The following is a 12,049-nucleotide window of genomic DNA, read 5'->3' as shown; positions in this document are numbered from 1 at the left end:
GAACAGTGCCATGAACAGTGCGCATGAACAGTGCCGTGAACAGTGCGCTACAGTAGTTTGAGTTCTATAGAAGGGGATTTAGAAAGGTTGAACAACTATATATATTTGACAAGGGATTTGCATATGAGGAGAATCAAACCAATATATCAAGGCAGCCATTGAAATACCAGGTTTTCTATCTATGGTCATTGTATTAGAAAATCATTACTTCATTGCATCATTTTCTATTATGATTATATCATGAAATATTTGGAGGTTGCATATGTTTAATGGAGATATAATTTGCATATTCCACATCCATGGTAAAATTCAACATTGATCAGCCACTTAGCTTTCATGCCAATTGTTTGCTTAAATGCCTAATGGTTGTAGGTATACATTGGGATGCATGACAAGTGTTTGTCTTAATGTCAACTAGTTGTACTAGTTAATTTCAGTCATTACATATGTGTGGAAAGGTCTAAAATAGCTAGTATATCATTTCTATAACAACTTTGCATTGTTAGAAACTTTCCATAACTTCATTTGCAACCTACAAACCCAAAGAAGACAAATAAAGAATTCACTACAGCGGCTTCAAACATTGTATGCCAAGTGTTTGACAATATTCCTTGGTGTTCAAATAAGCAAAACAGGGTCAGATTAGCCAAGGGATATTACAGTGGTATCAGAGCGGTTTCCTGCCAACCTGTTGGGTGATGGTTGCATTCAATTGGTGGGAAAATCATCCGTGTACAAATTAGTTTTGATTTGGTTTTCAGTTGGGTAGTGAAAATGGGCTACATGACAACATTGTTCAGCGATAAACAGGCACTGAAAGAACTTGAACAATCACAATACAAGCTCAGCCGAGAGTTGTTGCGTTTAGAGCAAATGCTTTCAAAGTTTGGGTTGCCTAAAAGATTCAATTCACTTCCTACCAGCAAAGGTTGAACACCACAAAACAAAGAAGAAGAAGTGATTAGCATGTTTAAGGAGTATAGCACTCTTTCTCAAAAAATTAAGAAGGAACTTCCTTTCATGAGTTACATGGATTTGCACCCGAGTCTTTGCCATAAGACAGAGTTTGCAAGGAAGAAATATCACACTATAGCTCATGAATTGTTTACACATGAAATGGATAGAGAATCTACACATAAGGATGATACAACTCTTCATCAAAATGATTTGGTATCTTCAAATTCCTATGAAGTATGCAGAAATTTATATGATGAATTTGATAGACATGCTGATTTGATTCAAGAAGACACTAGCACAGCTTTGGGTAATGATTTATCTACATCATCCTTGCAAGAGGTGACTCAAGAAGTTTCTAATATAGAGGCTACTTTTGATTTTCATGACAGCGATGATGAAACTTTGCATGAGCATGAGACAGCAGTGTTTTCACATGTGCAAAATGATCCTATTGAATTGTCACATGAAAGTACTCAGAAATTGGGTACTAATGATGCATTGTATGTGGAGGATTCATGTCATGGTGAGTCTGATTTTCCAGATCAGACCTTTGAAAACAAGCTAGAAGATTCATATGTTGATACGGAATCCCAAGATCGTGCTTTGGATGGGCATGCAGTTACTTTGAGAGTGGAGGTGTGTGAAGATATTGTCATACCAACAACTTCTACCTTATTAGTTGAGCCATCCTTTGAGGTACAAAGCAACAGTACCTTAGATGTTGAGGTGTGCATGGATGAAAGCACACATGATGTTGCTTATCATGTAGTGAGTGATGACGAATCAGCCTCATATCATAGTGCATATTGTGAACCGGAAAACTTGTATGGGGGTCATAAGCTACAGAATCCTCATCATTTGGTTGGGCAACTAAAAGTGAATGACAATATGATTGCCACAACCATTGAGAATTTTGATGTTGCTCGTCAGATGTTGGCTACCTATGGTTGGAGTACTCCTTTGACAGATGAGCATGGTGATAGTGGTTTTTCCCTTGCAGAGATACATGCACTTCGAGAAGCAATTGGAATGATGAAACAAAATTACCTAAAACTACTTGCGGACAGGGATTTTCTTCTTGAGTGGGATTGCATTTGTTATGATGCATTAAAGGGAAAGGAGGAGCAAGTCGATGAGCTCACTCATGAGCTTGAGGTGACTATGGACTCATTGCAGAGTGCCGAGTCGGCTCTTCAAGAGTCAAAGTTATAGATTGAGAAGCTTACTGAGGAGTTGAGTTTGGCACAGTCTCCACCAACTGCAGATATAGTACAGTTATATACAGAGGCAGTTGATGAGGATTTTATATCCACTGGTTGTAGTGAGGATGTGGTTACATCTATCACAGATATAGGTATGAAAGTTTCAGCTGGGATGAGTACCTTGGTTGAGAGCAGTAGAGAACCACTAGTTGCATCAAGTTCTCCTGAGGTCAGTACTATGACAGTTGATGCAGGACAGTTTACTGGTAGCTCTTGTGTCACAATGGTGGATTCTCTTGAGAGTTGTGTGGTAGTACACAACGCTACTCCGTCCTCACAGGGCATTTGCAGAGTGTCATCTAGTTGGGAGTATGGCTCCCATGTTGATTTGTTTCCATCTCCTGGAAGCAAATCTGTCACTTCATCCCATGCAGCTGATTTTGGATGCCAGCTTGTTGTTTTTCAGAATCAAAGGGATCAGCTGCTCGATTCAAGTGTTGTTAGTGATGAGCCATTGATAGAGGTTGGAGCATTTTACCGCGACTACACAGTGAGGAGTGCTCATCATTTTTCTTTTGATCCACACACAGAGGACTTGATGATGCATCTGTGTGGATTGGCTCCGAGAAGCCATCCTTTGTGGGATGGGTATTCATCATCTTCAGAAGATGGGATTAGCAGTTGCGAGCGCCCGACTCAGCAGTTTATGGGGGATTACTTGCAGGGACAGCTGTCAGTTATACATCATGTTGATATGTATCCAACAGGGTTTGCTACTTCTATGTCACAAAGTTTTCTTATGGGTACATGGTTACAGGAGGACTATGGTGTCAGTGGGCATGATGGTTTGGTTAGTTATCACATCCATGGGAGTTTACCGAGAGCTGTAGAGAGATATTGTGTTATAGACGCTTCCAGATATTTTTATCTCTATATGGCGAATGGATGTGGGGTTCAGTTGTTTTGGGATCCAGGAGGCGACAGGTTTGGCACAGTGTAATGGATGGGTCCCATTGGTTTGCTTCACCACTTCTGGCATGGTGAAGTTGAGATCAGAGTAGCGCAGAGGAAGTCAGAGGGTATTAGGCTTGGCAGACTTCCATTCCGGGTTTGGGATCCAGGGATATTGTGCGCAACTATGTTTATGTTGGTGCTACATGAGTCGATTAAGGATGTGTGGGACATTTCACAATTCTTCTTTTGGGCCTCCCGAGGATTGGAGTTTCTTTGCAGTGGAGATTGCTTGGGGACAAGCAATTTCAAGGAGGGCGGACTGTAATGTCCCCATTTTGCGAGCATCAAAGTTTGTAAGAATTAGCCTATCATTTGACCCTCGTAGGCTAACAATTATTGATAGAGGGCCTCGTGTGGCAGTTACTTGGTGATTAGAGACATTACTCTTCAACTGGATTCAGGTTTTGGCCTTTGCACAGGTTTTTTGACTCAGATTGGCACACTTACTATTTATAGTAAGTCACTATTCAGGGTTTCTATTTTTAGATAGGCATCCAATCACATGGAGAACAGGGAGAGTTGACTCCTGGCTCAGACGGCCTAGCAATCAGACAAGTACATCAAGAGATATTAAAGTTTAAGTGACTTAAGTGATTTATTTAATATTTTAATATTATTATAAAGTTCTAAAGTAACTTTATAATAATAAAGTGCGTTAAGTGAATAATTTAATGTCGGAATAAATCTTTTATCCCACATTGGCCAGGAAGGTGTTTGAGCTCTCTTAAGGAAAAAATAAAAGGAAAGGCAAGAGTTCATTCTCGACATCCAGTTGATGAATAGTATTTTGATTGATTTTTATTGTGGAGCCTAGGGCTTTCACAATTTTCTTCTTTGATCATAGGAAACGAAAACTTCCTATTGATAGCAATTTTGAAGGTGTGAAATAACACCTGAATTATTGCAGTTGTGGGAAAGAATACTTCAGTTCTTTCATTTGTGCAAATTGGTGAAGTTTTCTACAAGGGTTTGAAGTTTATTGTTGAAGAACATTTATAGTTGGTTGTGAATCATCCTTCTTTGGCACATGGAGTTATATCATTCTTGTTGGGAGAGATTATCAACAAATTATTCAAGGTTTTAAGAGCAGATTGCAAGTTTTTTTCATCCACTACTACAATACTCACGTGAATAGTACCCACGTGAACAGTGTCGTGAACAGTGTCGTGAACAGTGCGCTACAGTGTCGTGAATAGTGCGCATGAACAGTGCCGTGAACAGTGCGCTACAGTAGTTTGAGTTCTATAGAAGGGGATTTAGAAAGGTTGAACAGCTATATATATTTGACAACGGATTTGCATATGAGGAGAATCAAACCAATATATCAAGGCAGTCATTGAAATACTAGGTTTTCTATCTATGGTCATTGTATTAGAAAATCATTACTTCATTGCATCATTTTCTATTATGATTATATCATGAAATATTTGGAGGTTGCATATGTTTAATGGAGATATAATTTGCATATTCCACATCCATGGTAACATTCAACATTGATCAGCCACTTAGCTTTCATGCCAATTGTTTGCTTAAATGCCTAATGGCTGTAGGTATACATTGGGATGCATGACAAGTGTTTGTCTTAATGTCAACTAGTTGTACTAGTTAATTTCAGTCATTACATATGTGTGGAAAGGTCTAAAACAGCTAGTATATCATTTCTATAACAACTTTGCATTGTTAGAAACTTTCCATAACTTCATTTGCAACCTACAAACCCAAAGAAGACAAATAAAGAATTCACTACAGCGGCTTCAAACATTGTATGCCAAGTGTTTGACAATATTCCTTGGTGTTCAAATAAGCAAAACAGGGTCAGATTAGCCAAGGGATATTACAGATACGTAGGATAGGGCCTGAAATAGCCCAAAGAACTAACTCAATATTGGTCTGATACAACGATACATAAAAAGACACCTAAGACAATCTTAGGTTGGCAAATGGAAACCATTCAAATGAGGCCCTTACAATAATTTATCGAAACAAAACAAATAGATAGAGAGTTTGGCAGCACTGGCTCCACTCCACGACACACACTTCTCGGGCATGCCAGTCTCTCTTACCCCGAAGATTCAAAGATCTTATAACCGAGGGATTTCTGTATCATAATGCAAGGTACATGAAGGGAATCTATGGAGTACGATCCGCACTCTCGAAATCACTGAATTTAGGGTTCTGGGCTACTAAGTTAGTTCTTATTGTAAAATTTTGAGGGATCCTGATCCAACGACGGATTCTCAGAGCAAGCCACTTAAGACTTTAGTTGAGCTTATCGGTGCAGAGCTCCCCACATACATTGAATTCACTCAACACTCTAGCCGCCTGAGCAGTATGTTTGTATAGCGGCTCGAAAAACCCGCTCGAGAGTACGCTGGGAGAGATGATATCCCCAACGCATCCTAATTCGAAGTACCTCTATGGGGTGATGAAATCCCCAGTAAAAGATACCCCTCTCTACGTGGAATAAAATAAAATTGAGTGTCGTTGTCACTTCCTTCCTTTCTCCCAAGACCCCGAAGGTGGGTGGAAAGTTAGTTAGTGTAACAGTAGGTCCACCCCAAACACGATAAAAGTTATTTCCCTTAAGAAAATCAAATGTGATTTAATCTATATGCAGCCTGATTCACGTTCATTTTAAAGCCCAAATTAAGGTGTTGAATACGCATGTGCATGTTGATTTTAACACCAAATTGAAATATGAAGGCATGCATGTCAATTTTAACCATTGTTGATTTTAAGCTCAAATCGAAGTGTTATGCGTGCATGTCAATTTCAACCAATGTTAATTTTAAGCACCAAACTGAAGTGTTATGCATGCATGTCCATTTTAACCAATGTTAATTTTAAGCACCAAAAGATGAAGTGTGAGAGCATGAGTGCGATTGATCTAATACTAATCTGATCCTTTCTGTAAATTCACCACAGGCTGCAAACAGATGATTAGCAGTAAAATCAAATCAACAGAAAACGGAGAATTCAAAATTAACAGAAATGAATGCGTGATTGTGTGACCCCGAATATGCGATTGCGTAATTCTATCAGATCGATTGCGTGATCCTGACAGGACAAATGTGTGATCCTAACAGGTCGATTGCGTGATACTAACAAGGCGATTGCGTGACACACAGGCAGATAACACAAAATAAAAATTGAAACTAAATTTGATCAGAAACTTGCAAAACAGATTGTGAGGCCCTAGCTAGATCTCTCACCATCCATTTAATGTTAATCAAATCATATTTTACTCGATATGAGAGAACTAAGATGTTGTATTTGTCGATGGATGGTTGGTCTTCCCAATCTTATATCTTCTTTTCTGCTTTGAGAATTCTCTGATACCTGTTGGCCTGCCTTGTTTGTTTGTCCTTCTGGCACCTGAAATCCTAAATTGTACCTTATGTGCCATAAACTGTTAAATTGAAAACATGCAATAAAAATAATTTGTTTTTAGATTTCCTCAATTTCATGCAGAATTAAACAGATCAGAGAGCCAGAAAGAATATAAAAATAGAATTATCAGAACAGAAAGATTCAAAATGAATGTGTGACAGTATTAGAGCGATTGTGTGATGTTGTAAGGGCGATTGTGTGATCCTGTAAGGGTGATTGTGTGATGGGTTCCGCACGAATGCGTAACCCTGTCTGGTCGATTGTGTAACCCTGTCTATGCGGTTATGTGATGATGCAACCGTGAATGCGTGACCAAGAGATCTTTTTCTCAAAATCCGTGCAACTTGAAAAAAAAAAAAGATAATCCGTACAATCTGCAAAAATACACAAAAAACAAAGAAGGTTAATTAGTTGTTGTTCACGTCGGGTTCACCAAAATGTGTGCATGTAAAATTCATCTTTAATATTAATTAGAATTCAAAAGGAAATCATGAATCCCTATCTAATCAAAGAATTCAAACAAACTGACAATGAAATAATGCAATTAAGAAATAGGAATGTAAAATATATTAATCAAAACTCCCTATCTCATGATCGCATATAGCTTTCATTGCTCTTCTCTTCTCTGTGGTACGATGGCTCTCAGATATTGCGTTGGCAACCTGCAAATGACACAAAGATTCAAAGTTCGTGATTGTTGAAAATGAAGATTGAATGCTCAATTTATAGATAATTGAAGAAGATTGATTGAAAGGTGGAACAAATTGATCAAGAGGTGGAATGCATGTGAGCTCACATGAAAATTGATAGTTGAACTATTGATTTAGAGGTGAAACAAAATAGATTGAATAGATTAATTGAGTCAACTGATTGAGAAAAAGCTTACTAAAGGAAGAAAAAGAATGATTGGAGGAAATTAAGAGGATGACAAAGAAAGCTTTATTTAGAAAAATCTAACTAGAAGATAGAAAATAGAGATTGAGAGATAAATGATTTAATTAATTAATTTAGCATGTGCTTGCACTTTAACTTAGATTTTCAATTTAATCTCTGCATGAGATTTTAATTCAAATAATTGAATTTATTTTAAAACTTGACTTTGATTTTCAATTTGATTTTTGAAATCATGCACATGTATTTGAAATTAGAAGAAATTAGAAGAATAAATGAAATTAGAACTTTGGGATTTGGAACTGGAATTTATAGAGTGGGGTTTTGCCAACATGATGTTAGAGGGTCTGGGCTTTCCTGAACATTTCTGCAAAATGGTTAATACCCTCATGAACGATATGAAGGCATGTGTTGAAATTAATGGGGTTCAATTGAAAAGCTTTGGCATTTCTAGATCTGTCAAATAAGGTTGTTCATTGGCACTAGCTATCTTTGTAATTGTTGTTGATGCCTTATACTACTTGTTAAGGGACTCCTCTATTACCCCTTCTGTTAAAGACATTTCTCTTCCCAATGGGGAGGACCTTTCCAATATACAATTTGCCTATGATACAACCATCCTTGCAAAACTAAATGAGAAGAATATTGATGTTCTAATGTCTAAACTAAAGTTATTTTGTGAGGCCTCAAGTAGTAAATTTTCTCTCCCTAAATCTATTATGTCGGGGTGGGAATCATAGCCCCCTGTATGGTTTCATAAATATTCTCTTATGTGGGGTGAGCAAAGTCATTTGGCTAGATATCTTGGATTGCCTTTTGATGCTAGTCCAAACTTAAAGGTAGTGTGGGAGTGGATTAAAGAAAATATTGATAAGAAACTCAGAATGTGCAATAGGCATTACTTATCTCTTTTTGGGAGACTACTAGCCTGTCAAAAGATACTTTCCTCATATAATATATATTCTACCTTAGCTTGGCTCTTCAACAACTATCAATTTTGTCATATTCAAAAGCAAATCAGAGAATTTATTTGGATAGATGGGAAAGGTGGTAAAAATATGCATGTGGTTAAGTGGCAATGGTGCACTATGAGCAAGAGTGATGGAGGTTTAGGCCTCAAGGATTTTAGATGGCAGGGTATCTCTCTAGCAACTAAATGGATATTTAAGGCCCTATAGGGGGGACGAGCCTTGCAAAGTTCTTGTAAGATAATCTATCCCAATCTATCCCTAAGAAAAATGCTTCTTGGAAAGGGTTGTCACCCAGGGATATAATTACTAGGTCATTTGATATCAAACCGACTGGTTCTATAGTATTCAAATCAATATGGAAACCTTGGGAGGTTGTGAGGAAGTTCATCTCCCATAATGACATTATATGGGAAAATAAGGAGATATGTGGGGAGAGATCTATTTGGTGGAACTTAAAGCATAATGGTAAACCTTTGGCCTTGCTCCAAGGGTGTTCAACCAAGTTATGGGCCCTAAAGGGGCTAGAGAAATTCTTATATATAATCAAGGATGGATCTTTATTGAGTTGGAATGATATTGTTTAGAATTTTGATATCTCTATCACTCAGTAGAAGACCTATTTTGTGCTTAGAATGGCATGTGCCCACCTTACTCTTTCCAAACCTTGTGTGGATAATAGCCTTAGATATGATTCCTTCAAATGGACTGATGGATGCCTATTACTCAATACTAAAGCCAAAGTTGTGTTTAAACTCCTTGCTGATAATGATGATGTATTCTCCCATGTTAACACTTGTTGGAACCTAAGTTTTACACCATCCCAATCACGTAAGTGTGTGATACCCTTTGGGGTTGTCCTAATGAACCAAAGAAGAAGTTTTTCCTATGGTGCCTTATCCTTCAAAAACTCCACACCAAGAAACCCAATGATGAGCCCAACATTTGTTCCTTTTGCCGCCTTCCTGAAACAATGTCCCATATCTTTTTTGACTGTCTTTTTTCCAAGGAAGTTTGGAGTTTATTTGGCATTTCTATGGGCAGAAATATTAATGTTATTACTAGTCATGTTTAGAGCCTCAAGAAAAATTGTAATATTTTTTGGTCTGTCTTTTCTCTTGGAATACTTTGTCTTATTTGAAAATTTATAACTGATAATGTATTCAATGGCAAGGATAGATCTCTTACTGAGTCTCCGAGGAGACTCATATTTCAAAACATTGATTTGGAGGTCATAGTGATAATGAAGCTTGCTAGAAGGAAATTTGGAAGGTTGTTACAAGATGGTACTGCAAGAGTTTTCACATGGGAGATATCTCACAGTTTCTCATGGACTAGGCAAACTAGGGATAGGTCCATGTTTGTCCAATTTTATGAGGGAACTGAATGAGTAGAAGAGGAAGGCTACACAAGAGCAGACTTTACCTATTGTGGAACCTATCATACACCCATATCTTGACCACATCATGTGGGGTAAAGTGTTGCTATGGAGTTATGAACCATATGGTTGGAAAGCATGGATAGAGATAGTGGGAGACAATAGTTCTCCAGATGGAGAAATCTTGTTTGATTAACTTATTATCTAGCTAATTTTTAATGTTTTGTACAGACTAATCCCACTTTTGAGTCTTCATTGATCACATATTGTAATTATATTTTGATAGTTTGTCGAGGTAGTATTGTTCGATTATGGTACTATCCTTTTTGGGAATAATATGCTTACTATGATCTAGGCAACAGTTTCATAATATGCCCATTCTTACTATGTTTGCCTTATATTTAATTAAAAAAGTACTCAAGTTTGAAACGATTTGGATTTGACTGGAAGACAACAACACTCACGGAGATGTTATACCACATGTAGAAACTTGTAAATATAAAACGAGTTAGAAAAGTATGAAATAATAGAAGATTTATTATAGTTCCATAACACCAAAATCAGACCCTTAACTTTATTATATTCAAATGCTTTGATTGCATGAGAAAGTGCATTCACCATGTAATTCACGTTTTATAAATCCTATCCATGATCAATCAAATAAAATATCCCCAAATACTGGACAAATCTACAGTCTTTCCATTTTCGAAGAGTTAGATTCATTCGCATGTGAGGATAATAAAGAATGTAACGTCTAATAAATAAAGGGTAATGTTTGCAAATTGTGAGTGCACATGCTGGCAAAATAATTGAGCATGCTCACATTGGATATTCAACTATCATTTACATATATAGTGTTTTCTTTTGCACAATACAATAAAATATCAAATACAAAATTCATACATACATAGTTTAAATAAGATTTAACTTGTTGCAGTAAACCTTATGCAGATAAAAAGAATTTAGATATTACAAACAAAAAATCAAGAACTAAACATCTTCAGCATCTACCTAGATAGAACTCGGACAAATAATATAATATTTTTACAAAATACAAACTTGATTATTGAGGGCTAACTCGCTTAAAATGAAAGACCTAAGAGATCCAACTTCCCCATATCAATAAAATAGTAGATGAAGAAGATATAGTTGCTATGGCTATTTATAATTTGCTACTAGCATTTTAAACTTGTGGATTCTTTGCATCTATTGGCAAAGCATCAATCTCTCACCTTTGAAAAATTCAATTCTTATATGTTGCAAAGGGTTGAATCCAATGTACTTGTCGCACAATATTAGGACAAAGTGAAGAAAACTTTGACTTTTGATTCAAAATGTAAACAAAAATGTCAAAGTTTTATTATTGTCATAAATTTGGGCATATAAAAGAAAATGCCCAAAGCAACATGTTCTATCCGATAGTAAGTCAAGTTCCCAAGCTAACGAGACAATTGATTCTATAGATCTTTAGGGGATAATATCAATACATGTAGTTAATTTTTTATTATAGTGTATCTTGACACTTTGCCTATCATAGAGATAGGTTAATTCTAGTTCTATATATTGTGTTTCATTGGGTAATGGCAGAACACATCCAATTCAAGGGACGTGTATGTTAAGGTTGTTCATGCTGATGCAATTAAATTCATAGTATGGGAATTTATTCAAAATTAAAACAAAATATTATCTATCAACTAGCTAACAAATATCTTAACGTTGCTATAAATAATTGGAAAGATGTATTAAACTAACATCAAGTAGGACAAAAAAATTCTAGTAATGTGGCGTATGGACAATGGTTGAACTTGTGGGGCAACAAAAGCATTTTGTGGCATGAGAGATATGAACATTTCAATCTTCACTATTTACTTTTAGCCAAGCTAAGCAAAAGTAGTAGGTTTCTAGATTACTATATATCTAAGAGATGCAAGATATTTGTGTAAGTAATTAGCGTACAAGTACATAGAAAACTTATTTTTTACCAACACATCATGGCATGGAAAGGGGGCTTTAGATCGCATTTACTTAAATGTGTGTGATTTATTCAAGAAATCATTAGCAACCTTCAATGTGAGGCATTTCTATTGTTGGTCAATGATATCTCAAGGAAAATGTGGGTTATATCCTCTTAAGAAAAGTTTGATGGTTTTAATAACTTTGTCAAGTTCGATTCATTGGTTGATAATCAAAAACATGGGCAGATCAAGACCCTAATTTTTAATAGCAACAACAAGTTCACTCCAATACAC

The sequence above is a fragment of the Cryptomeria japonica genome, chromosome 3, assembly GCF_030272615.1.
Source record: "Cryptomeria japonica chromosome 3, Sugi_1.0, whole genome shotgun sequence".
Taxonomy (NCBI): Eukaryota; Viridiplantae; Streptophyta; class Pinopsida; order Cupressales; family Cupressaceae; genus Cryptomeria; species Cryptomeria japonica.
This window is presented reverse-complemented; position numbering follows the sequence as displayed.